Consider the following 12,016-nt stretch of genomic DNA (forward strand, 5'->3'; position numbering starts at 1 on the left):
CCTCCGGGTTGAGAACCTCTCCCACAGGAGAGTCTTCTGTCTCTTCTCCCACAGGAGTTGAGTTTGGGTTTTCCACTGGACCCAGCCCGTCCGGAGCATGGATCCCAATGGGTGCTGTCGGAACAGCAGGAAGAGAAGGTGTTCCCTCCACAGAGGTGGCCTTCTTGGTCTTCCTTCTTCTTGCCTTAGGCCTCGCCTTTGGCTCGGGTACCTGACTCACAGCCAGACCCGGTGTCACCTGTGACCTAGTGACTGCAGCAGCAGTCATGGGAAGACCATCCGAGATCAACCCCAACTCTACTAGATCATTTCCTAACAGAATGTTAGCAGGGACATTGTCCTGAACCAGGACAGGAAGCTTTGCTGTCTTGTCTCCAATCATGAGTGTGACTAAGGCTACAGGCGATAATTTGGGAGGCCCACCAGCTAACCTGGTGGTTCTCAGAGGAGCACCTACATAGACCTCTGGCTTGAGCAGGGTCCTGTCCACCACTGTCATGCTTGCCCCAGTGTCTCTCAAACCAGTAGAAGGCTGGCCATTCAAGAGGACACTTCTCAAAAACCTACGGGTGTTCTGTGGGATAGTCGCCAGTACTTCTGCATACTGGTCCCAGGCCCCAAGGGACACTAAGGAAATCTCTACCGGAGCACCAAATGTGATCCCGGTAGAGGAGGGGAGGACAGTGGCCTCCACCTCAGACACGGGGTAAGGGTAGGTCAGGCTGACAGCCTGTACTCTAGGTGCCTTACCTTTACACTTGGAGTCACCCCTTCTGTGATCCAGAGCCCCACAGTCCCAACAAGCGCCAGGAGTGCGGGGTACGGTACTGGAACCACTGGGAGCCTGCTTTGCAGCAGGCGGACCACTACTCTTATTCCCACCCACAGATGACTTATCCCCACTAGATTTTTGGGTCTTGGGAGAGGAAGGTTTAGGTTTACCCGACTGTGACTGCTTGTGGGACTCCTCAGCTTTCTGAGAGGCCCCCTTTTCTTTGTCCTTGTCCTTCCCACTGGAGTCCTTAGGGGTCACCCGGTGGGAGACCCACTTGTCAGCCAACCTAGCCAGCTTAAAGGGGTCCAAAATGTTCTGGTCAGCCACATACTGACGCAGCTCTGGTGAACAGGCTTCAGAAAAATGCTCAAAAAACAAGAGGTGGGACAATTCAACAAAAGTCTTAACCTTGTATCCATCGATCCACCCCATCATGTTCATGTGCGCAGCACTCACCCAGTCAACCCAAGACACATTCTCTCTTTTCTTAAAATCCCTGAACCTTCTAAGGTATTGGGTAGGTGTCTTGCCAAACTTGGCAATCAAAGCAGACTTCATACACTCATACTGACCCCTTTCTTCCACACTCAGCTTCAGAATACAGTCATATCCAGTTTGAGGCACTCTGCTTAACAAACACTTAGCCCAATCTCTTTTATCAACATCATGAATTGCACAAGCCATTTCAACCGCTTCAATCCATTGGAGGATATCTGAACCCTCCACAAATACACCAACCAAATCTTGCATAAACTTGGTGGCTGGGGACCTGACACTCTCACTGGTTTTAGCTGAAGTCTCCACTCTAGCTTTCTCTAGCTGGATTCTCTGACATTCAGTGTCCTGGCTCTTGAGTTCAAGGTCCTTAATTCTGAGTTCATGATGCCTATTCTTGAGCTCCACTTGTTGAGCCAACTCCTCTTTCTTAAGTTCAGCATCTATTTCCAACTTGCGGTATTCAAAGGCCAATTTCATCCTTAATAACTCAAGCTCCAAGGAATTGCTGGGGTTTGGAACAGAGGCAGCAGGAATGGTGGCATTCCCAGAAACAGATTCAGCAGAAACCCCAGGGGCAGAGTCCTCATTGGTTGCATTCCCCCCCTCATCAAGAGTTTCACCATCAGTCTGGTAGTCCACCAGGGCAGCTATCAGCTCAACCCTAGACTTATCCACAAAGTCTAACTCCCTGGCTTCACAAGCACTCTGGAGAGCCTCCAAGCTCATCCGAGTCAATTTGCCATTTGCAATAGACTCCATTGTTTGTAATGCAGTTATCTTGTACACAACTAAACCTTAATTTAATAAAGTGCAGCTATTTTGTAAGTGGCACAGTTATACACTGATTCATAAAACCATAAGCATCCCACCGCTGCCACCAGCTGTAAAGGACCGGTGGGGGGTGTCTGTACTTCTGCTCTCTATATGGTAGAAGAGAGGCACAGAAGACCCCAGCCAAGATTCTCTATTACGGTAGCAATGGACGAGCAATCAAGGCCTAGCTTCTCAGGAGGTGATGCAGGCTGGTTCTTAAGTACAGTGTAGTCCCCAAGCCCCCACAAAAGAATGTCCACACACTGTATTGGTTAGAACACAGTCTTTATATAATCAATATTCAAGGTTATGTACACTTATCATAATAACTCACTTTGTACTTAGGAAAATCAACAATGGCAAATATATACAATTCTAAAGTGGTACCACCCTTTGTATTAGATCTCATTAAGGTGCATCAACAATACTGTAACAATGTCACACAGATCAATAGAGTGAAACCAGCAATAGAGAGAGGAGAGAAAATAAGATGGTTGAGCAATAGGCAGAGTACTGGCCCCTACCACTAGACACAGTTCTGTGTGGAGATCCCCCCACCTGGGCAACCTGTAAAATAAAGATATAGCACAAGCCCAGTCCATATATTGTTCTGCAAGTCTTATTCCCTCCTATAATGTTTTTACCCCCCCAATGTACCTGGTGGAGTCGAGTTCTTCGAAGAGGCGTCGACAGATCCTTCTTGAGCGACCCCCTTTCAAGCGGGAGTCACGGATCGTCGAGAGGCGTCGAGGAACTCGGCGTTCGGCGGCGGGGAATCGATGGCCCTTCTTGAATGCCTTCCCTTTCAAGCGGGAGACACGGGGCGTCGAACGTCCGTCAAGGAACTCGGCGTTCGGCGTCGGGGAATCGACGGCCCTTCTTGAATGCCTTCCCTTTCAAGCGGGAGACACGGGGCGTCGAACGTCCGACAACAAACAGGGTAGAACGGCGTCGATGAGGCGGCAGCTTCGTCCGAGCGGTGCGCGTCGGAGCGTCGGCGTCCTGCAAGGCAGAGGCGTGCGGGGCACCTCGGTGACAATAGTTCTGGACCGCAAAGATTGTGGAGACGGAGGCCCAGCAAGGGCGTCGAGCCGTTCGAGTCTTTGTGGTCTTTGGGTGGCGGGAAACCCACCGGTAGGTTTCTCCTCGGCGCGTTGGTTGTCCTCGACTTTCTCCGGCAGGATAAAGCGGTCGACAGTGCGGACGAGGGAGTCCTTCGATTCAAATGTTCTTAGGCAAGGAGCGGACGGCTCCGGTCGTCGGCGGCACGTCGTCAAGTGGTTCCCACGACTGGGCAACACAACTTCGACGGGCCTCCAGCGGTTACACAAACCTGCAAACCCTGGTCGACGGCAATGGACTTCGACGGCGGCGATATCCGGGTGCTTCACTTCGATCTCCTCGGCGGTCCCGTCTCGGGTCGGCAGCCTTTCGAGGGTCTGACTTCAAGGGCGCTTCGGCGAAGATGGAGCGGTGCTCAATGGTCCCTCGGAGCACGGTAAGAGGGCGCCTTACCAGGTCCTCTCTCGGGTCAGTCTTCGACGATTTCGGCAGCCTTCGGATCGGTCGAAGCAAATGCAACAGCAAGTCTTCTTCTTCCAGCTGGACGTCGAGGATCAGCAGTTCCAGTTACTCTTAGAGTGGAGACTCAACTCCAGAACGCTTCTGAACGCTTCTGAACAATTACCAGTGGTGAGAGGTCCCCAGATATACTATTCTGTCTCTCATCCACACTGCTGGCACACACTCAGCAGCCAATCATACAGAAGGGCATTCATGCAGTCAGTCAGCCAATCAGGCACACAGTGCATTCAGGCCACACTCCTCCCTTTCAGACACTCACAACAAGGAATGTGGATTGGGACAAGTACCCAGCCATTCAACACTACACACTGCATTCAGGCCAGTTTCGGGCAGGGCTGTCTCAGTCTTTGTCTCTCATGCCAGAAACCAGACAACCACAACAAGGAGTGTATATTGGTCACACACTTCATTCACCCAGGTCCCACCCACAGGAGGTACCCACAACATACAGTCACTGGGAAGGCTCCAGTCAGTCTAGCTGGGCCTTCACAACAACACCATATATGGAACTTCCACCCAACAGCCAGTCAGGGGGAAGGGACAGAGTCAGGGCTTCCCAGGACTTTGGGAAAACAAGGTAAAAGGCAATAGAAAGCAAGAGGCCACAGGGGCCATCTTGTTTCCTATCAGGAATCAACTGATCCCAATGGCAGGGCCTGGGTATCCCAAAATGGAGGACACCCAGAGTACCTGTCAAATTCAGCATGGAGCTGCCACCAGCCCATACCCTGCTCTGTGGGCCACCCACAGGTGCCCAAAAACATACACTAGGGGTACAGGGTTGTACCCCTACCCATGGGTGCCATAAGGGTATCCCATGGGTCTGTTCACCAAACCAAAAGAGAGAGCTGCACTGCCAGGAGTCCCACATGGACTCCTGGGCAGAAAATACGACAGAACACATGATAAAAAGCAGTAAAGGACAAGGATTCAGAGGCCCTGTCCCTCTGATGCATTTCCAGCATCACAGGCTGCTTTGTAATTGTAAGACCGTCATGAACTTTTTGTTGTTCAGATCTGTAGGGTATGTTTTCCAATTTGCTTCTGTGTTTCTTTTGGTACTGCATAGGGATTTCAGGTCAGAAGTGAACCACTTGTTTAGGTGAACTAGTGGCTTGGCTTCATGCATTTTTAAAGGTGCTACTTTGTCTAAGGCTTGAAGTAGGGTGTGATTATAGAACTCCATAAGAGAAGATGGGTCCATATTCAAAAGCTTAGGTTGATCTAGTGATGGGCTTTAATAGGGGCAGTCATTTCTGGCACCGGTTATCCTGGATGGTGAAAGAGATAAGATGGTGGTCAGACCAGGTGCAAGGTGTATTGGATAGAATCTTAGTATCACTGTTTAAGTCAGCTAGCTAGTACAAGATTGTGACTTTGCTGTGCGTTGGGTTAGTGATGCAGTGAGAGAAACCTAACTCTGTGATAGTGTTAGCTAAAGCTGCTGCGTTATCGTCATTAGTGTCATTGAGGCCTAAGTTTAGGTCTCCCAGCAGCATAATTTGAGTGCCAGGTTTAGTGTTCCAAGTAAGGAGTTGTGTAATGTCTTCCTCAAATGAAGATATTGGGCCTTGAGGTCTATACATTAGATGTATCGTTATGGTGTGTGCAGCCGTTAGGGTTAGTTTGACAGATAGAAGTTCTACTGAGGAGAACCACTGATTGAGTTCTCTGAGGCCTAACGATTTTTGGCAATGAAGGCGACTCCACCGCCTCTGGTAGCCCCTCTGTCTGCTCTAAGGATCGTGTCATTTTCAGGTATGGCTAGTGATAATGTTGGACCTACTGCTGAGTGTAGCCAGGTTTCTGTGATTGCTAGGAAATCTAAATTATTGGTTACGATGAGCTCAGCTATATCTAGCGCATGTGCCAGAAGTGACCTAGCGTTTATGAGGGCACCTTTAATTGGTGGTGCATCTGAGATGGATATGTCTGCGAGTAGGCGGTTATTGGCAGGAGATGACAGGTTGCTACTAACTTTAAGATAGTAAAGACTGTCCCTTTTTGTCCTAATCAGAGTATTCTTTGTACTCGGGTAAGTTCTACGGTTTGCGGGCAACAACCAGCTGTTCTTTAGGCAGCATCCTAGTCTGGAGTTTCTGGTGTTTATAGGACATGGTTGATTAGGTGTGGGCCAGGTGGCATATAGTTGGATCCATTGTAGCGTGTAAGAGGGCAATGGCTACTCGATATAGTTCCTTGTTTAAAGTAAGTTGTGGTCCTGTCGGGCTGGAGAAACGGGTAGGAACTTAGTGAGTATTATGGTATTGATTAGTGGTAATGGAGTAGCCATAGTTAAAGTTACCTTATATAAGTTTGCCATATAGGCGTAGATAATGGGCAGCAAAGGCTGTATATAGGAGCTCTAATAGGAGCGCTGGAACTTTTCAGCAAGATATCAAAAGGTTGATGGTAAGTTCAGTGACAAGCGCAAGGTGTGCGCATCAAATGACAGCTTAAGATATTTCTAAGGCTACCAAAAGGGGGGCGTGGCTTTGCGGCCATGCAGTAGGAGGCACGATCGAGAAGCTCCTTTGAGATCCTGAAGCAAATCCAGCCAAAACTGGCACAAAACCACTAAAAAGCACCTAAAACTAACAGAAACGGACGTCGGAACATCCTGAGATCACTGGCTGGGTCTCCCGACGGAAATCGGAGCAGGAATCGAGGAGAAAACAGTGAAAGAAGACGGCGCCCGCGGGAAACAAAATGGCAGGCGCAAGCAGCTGAACCACTGGAGGGAAAGTCCACGCTTCATAACCATGGGTGAGGAGCGGCTGGCGGGGGACAGACAACACCCTGCACAGTAGGAGCCCTCCTGGAGAGGCGACCGAAGACGAACACAGGCGGTCCAAAGAACGGGGCCCGGGTAGCCGATACGGGCACTACAGAGGTACAGAGCTGGAAAGCCCAGTCTAGAGAACACACCCGAGCTCCACTCAGACACGGGCACAGGCGCAAGTGGGCCTCATTTCCCTCCGCAGCCACCCTGCCTGCAAGATCAACAAGCCAAGGCGGGTTAAGTTAACCAGCCACAAACACCTGCGGCTGACCGAAGACGGACAGAAGCGGTTCAGGAAAGGGAGCCGATGCGGACACCATAAAGGTACAGGGTTGGAAGAAGCCCAGGTATAGACTGGGAGAAACAGAGCATGCAAGGAACGAGAACCGGCGCGCACAGAGCTGACAAGCTAATCCACGCAAACAAACCGTGAAACGGGACCGCCACCCATCCTGTAGGCCTGAGAGGCCAGAGCCGCACAAGAACTACTGAAGTGCACTAAAGGAGGATCAGTACGAAACAAGCCAAGGCACAACATACAGCGCAGCAAGCTCCCCCGGCAGATAAAGAGGGCGCACAACAACCCACGGGACCGTTACAAATCCACAGCGGGGAAGCCCAGGAACGGAACTTGATATACTGAGTGACTGATAGGGCCGGGCACAGACGTACCTGTATCCGTTGACCATCTAGCAGTACAAAGGCGAGTTCCATAGAGATAATGCCATATCGGAAAACAGACGGAAAATCTAAACAAACCAGCATATAAGCCTTCACTAAAACACCTGGAAACAAACAACCTGTCCAGCCGGACACAACAATGGCTACCTCAAGCACAACACAACAGGCGGGAAAGACAAATGAAGGACCGATCCTGGAAGCAATAGCCGCCTTGAAAGAGTCCCTTGAGGCCAAAATGGACGCAGCGATAGGTGCCCTCAAGGCATCCTTAGAAAATAAACTGGACACTGTCATGGTAGACGTGGGTCTACTCCGCCAGGACGCCAGAAATCTGACGGACAGAGTAACAACAACAGAGCAGCAAGTGCAGCAAAACACCACAGATGTGTCGGGCACGCAAACACAAATGTCAGAGGTGATAAAGAAGGTCAAGATCCTGGAACAAAGGGCGGAAGGCGCAGAAGGCAGAGCACGAAGGAACAATATTCGCATAGTTGGGCTTCCTGAGGGCGAAGAAGGCAGGGATCCCACCGAATATATTGAAAACATGCTGCTCCAATAGATTGGAGCAGGAACTCTGTCCCAAGGCTTCACAGTGGAGAAGGCACACAGAGCACTGACCAAAAGACCTCAGCCAGGCGCCCCTCCGAGAGTGATGATCACCAGGATCATGAATTTCAAGGATAGGGAGAATATACTATCATTCTCAAGAGAAGGGGGAGTGATTACAAGGAACACTTCCAAAATTACCATCTATCCAGATTACACAGTCATGGTCCAAAAACAGAGAGCAAAATCCGGCCCGACAAAAGAGTGCCTCAGGATGGCAGGAGTGCGATACATGCTCCTATACCCGGAATGCTGGAAAACAGGGAAATATGTCTGATTAACACCTACGCCCCAAACTACGATGTGTCAGAATCCTTCAGAGGCTTGGCGCCCAGGCTGGCACAATACAGGGAGGCCACGTTCATCTGGGCGGGAGATTTTAATTGCACCCTGGACCCGCTTCTCGACAGCTCGGACGACAAACATAGGAAGCCAGCACCCACTGCTAGGGAGCTCCAAAGGACCCTCGCACGACTGCAGCTGGTGGACATCTGGAGGCAGGTACATGGAACCGGGAGAGGGTATACACATTATAGCGCACCCCACGGCACATTCACACGAATAGATTACCTATTTACGGGGTCTGAATCTCTGACAGAATTCACAGGAATTGACATAAAAGCAGGCACACTCACAGACCACGCTCCGATACTGGCAACATGAGCAGACACCCATAGGAAACCCCCAATACCAACGTGGTGCCTCCGAGCTGAGGCCCTAGGGGAGGGAGAACTGGAAGAACATCTGCAAGAGGTGATAGAAAATTACTTTGAACATAATGAAGGTAGCGTAGAAAGTAATGCTACGCTCTGGGACACATTCAAGGTGGTGATTAGAGGGGCGGCAATTGGGAAAACGGGAGGGCTAAAAGTAACAATCATGGAAGAATTGGACAAACTAGAAAGGTAGATAAAAATGGAGGAACGGAGGGCAGAGAGAGCGGGAGAGGAACCCAGGGAACTGTTGGAGTTAAGAACAAGATGCATAGAACTCTGGGAGAAACTAGGGAAGCTGAATTACAGGAAATATTTACAGACTCCACGCAGAAGGAGATAAACCCAGCAGACTGTTAGCATGGCTCACCAAACAGGAAAATAAGAGGGATCCCATAGTCATGTTAAAAGATAAAACAGGGACAGCGGTCAGGAACCAGGAAGATATAAACAATCTATTGGCCGATTTTTATGAACGACTCTACGCTCCTAACCCAGAGGTGGAGCCGGAGGATATTGTAGACGCCCTAGCAGAGATAAGACTACCGAATCTAACAGCTGAACAGGCCCAACTATTGGATGCCCCTATTACTGTAGAAGAAATCGAGACAGTGATCTCGGAGCTCCCCTCGGGCAAATCTCCGGGCCCGGATGGACTTCCGGGAGAGTTTTATAAGACATATAAGAGCACTATAGCCACAAAATTGCTAGAAACATACCAGGAGGCATACGAAACAACACAACTACCAAACAGCATGTCGGAAACAATAATTGTACTGATCCTCAAGCCAGGGAAATCCCCAGTAGAGTCTATCTCCTATAGGCCAATCTCCCTCATTAATCAAGACGCCAAGATACTTACCGCGGTCCTGGCTAACCGTCTGAAGGTAGTAATATCCACGCTGATCCACTTAGACCAGACGGGCTATGTTCCAGGACGCAACACTTCATGAAACCTCTGCAGATTGCATCATGTCATAGATCAGACGAATCAGAGACGGGGCGAATGCGCAGTAGTGTCACTAGACACTGTTAAAGTCTTCGACTCCGTCAGCTGGAAGTGGTTGCTGAGTGTCCTGTCCCACTTTGGTATGGGGCAAGGGTTCCTTAGATGGATTAAGCTGCTGTATAGAGATCCTAGAGCAAGGGTGAAAACGGGAAAGCATATCTCGAAACCCTGGAGAATATACAGAGGAACCAAACAGGGCTGCCTACTGGCACCAATGTTATACATATTGGCTCTGGAACCGTGGGCGCTCTTTCTCAGGGCAGAATATGGGGACACAGGGATAGAAATAGATGGAGTGGCACACCAGATCTCGTTGTATGCTGACAACATCCTCCTCTTCGTGGAGAACCCGTGAGCTAACCTACCTTGCCTCCTAGAAGTGGCGGACGCATACATCAGGCTCTCAGGAATAGCCATTAATAAAGAAAAGTCTGTCCTGTTTCCTCTGGCTGATTTAAAGGGGGTCCCTCGGGACAAACTTCCAGATATGGGTCTAGAGTGGGCGTCAAGCTCCTTCCGATACTTGGGGATAGAGATATACCACAACACTGCAGATTCGCACAAACACAACACACAGGTAGCCTTAGAGAAAACACAAAAAGCCATGGACTTCTCGGGGACATTCCCATTGGGGATGATGGGAAAAGTGGCCATTCTGAAGATGGTAGTACTCCCACGACTGCTATATTACTTTACAAACATCCTGCACGCCATACCCAGGGCTTTCTTCAAGAAGCTGAACACAATAATACGAGGGTTCCTGTGGGGAGGAGGGAGGTGCAGGATCGCAATGGCAACCCTACATAGGGACTATGAAGAAGGGGGCATCAGACTGCCGGATTTCGAAAAATACTATTTAGCAGGGCAACTGCAATTTGTGGTCAAATGGCTGGGCGAGGACGAGTCAATAGACAACACACTCTTCCAGCCAGCACTAAAATCATACTACCTACGAGAATTACCATGGGTCGACAAATCCTTGCTCAGGACCCTGCCAAACATGCTTAAGCTTGCAATGGATCTGTGGGCGAGGGCGTGGAGACTCCAGAGGGCAAAAGATCCCTGCTCAACACAGATCCCATTAGCAGGATTACTAGGCGCAGATGCAAGTACACTCGCAACGTACAGATCCCATTGAGAAACCAAAGGAGTAGCGCAAATAGGTGATCTGAGAGTGGACGAACAATGGATGGAGTTCCGAGACTTGGTGGAAGAATACGACATACACGAATGTCAATTCCTCCTACATAACAGAATAATACTAGCAATTAAGAAGAAGTGGCCGGAATGGCCAGAACAGGAAGATACAAGGGGAGAACTAGATGCCTGGTATGATGTATCGGAAGGGGGACATACAACCTCCAGGCTATACGACCAATTGCTATGATCCAATAACTTGCAAGAGCTACATATAAGAGCACGCTGGGAAGAAGAACTTGGGAGACCCCTTAGCGATCAGGAATGGACCAGAGCACTGAAATATCCCAAAAAAGTATCGAGGAACGCAAGGTTCTGACAAGCACAATTATACACCACGCACAGGACATACCTCACGCCAAAAAGGATGAACAGAATGAACCTGGGAGACTCCTGCACATGCCCCCGCTGCTCCGACGAAGAAGCAGACATGATACACATGTTCTGGACCTGCCCAGTGATACGGGTCTTCTGGGATGGAATCAGACATAAAGTGGCCAGAAGTGGACTTCAAATACAAGCAGAAAATCCTGAGCTGTACCTGCTGGGCCTATTCCCAAGAGGAGGCAGACACAGGACGCATCTAGCAAAAATGAAAGATCTAATATGAATATTAACTAAACGACGGATAGCAATGGCGTGGAATACAAAGGAGGGGCCGACAATAGACTCATGGTGGGCAGACCTCAGGAAATGGGAAATGGCAGAAACTACGGTGTGGATACGAGCGGTGCAGAAAGGAAAAGGGGAAACGGGACAAAAAATAACAGCGTGGAACTCCCTGATGCAGGACCTGTTTGAACACAGAGAGGAAAGTGAAGGGGACGACCCTAGAGGGGAAGAGGAACAATGACGAAAAGACACTTGAGAAGTCCCCAAGAATAGGTAGACATAAATGGGGAAAAATTGTAAGACTGCCACAGGCACAGAGTTAGCCCACAACAACACGATCGCCGGATCACTCTGAGATGGTAGATGAGAAGAGATACCCACGCAGAGTGCCAAACAGCCGGTTATGTTTTATGTTAAATGTCTTGTTTGTTTTGGAATGTTATCATAAATTCAATACAGAGTTTAAAAAAGAAAAAGGCTCACAAGAGAACGTGTGTATTCCTTAGATGCTGTGTAAGGTAGGGTGTATAGGTCTAGCGGCAAGTACGCTTGTATATTGCTAGTCACAGGCTTAGCATTAAGATATCTGACAATGATCCGGACTAAGGTTCGGTAAAGACATTCAGTCACGTAGGCAATTCACAGTACACGTTTCAGGCGAATAGTAGATCAGTGTAAAATTGTTAGCAGATCTGGGGCAGGCTGTGACGATAAGGCGCAATGGCCTTGCACAGAAGGCAGTT

This window comes from Ambystoma mexicanum, chromosome 3q, assembly GCF_040938575.1.
Source record: "Ambystoma mexicanum isolate Mex_15411 chromosome 3q, UKY_AmexF1_1, whole genome shotgun sequence".
NCBI lineage: Eukaryota > Metazoa > Chordata > Amphibia > Caudata > Ambystomatidae > Ambystoma > Ambystoma mexicanum.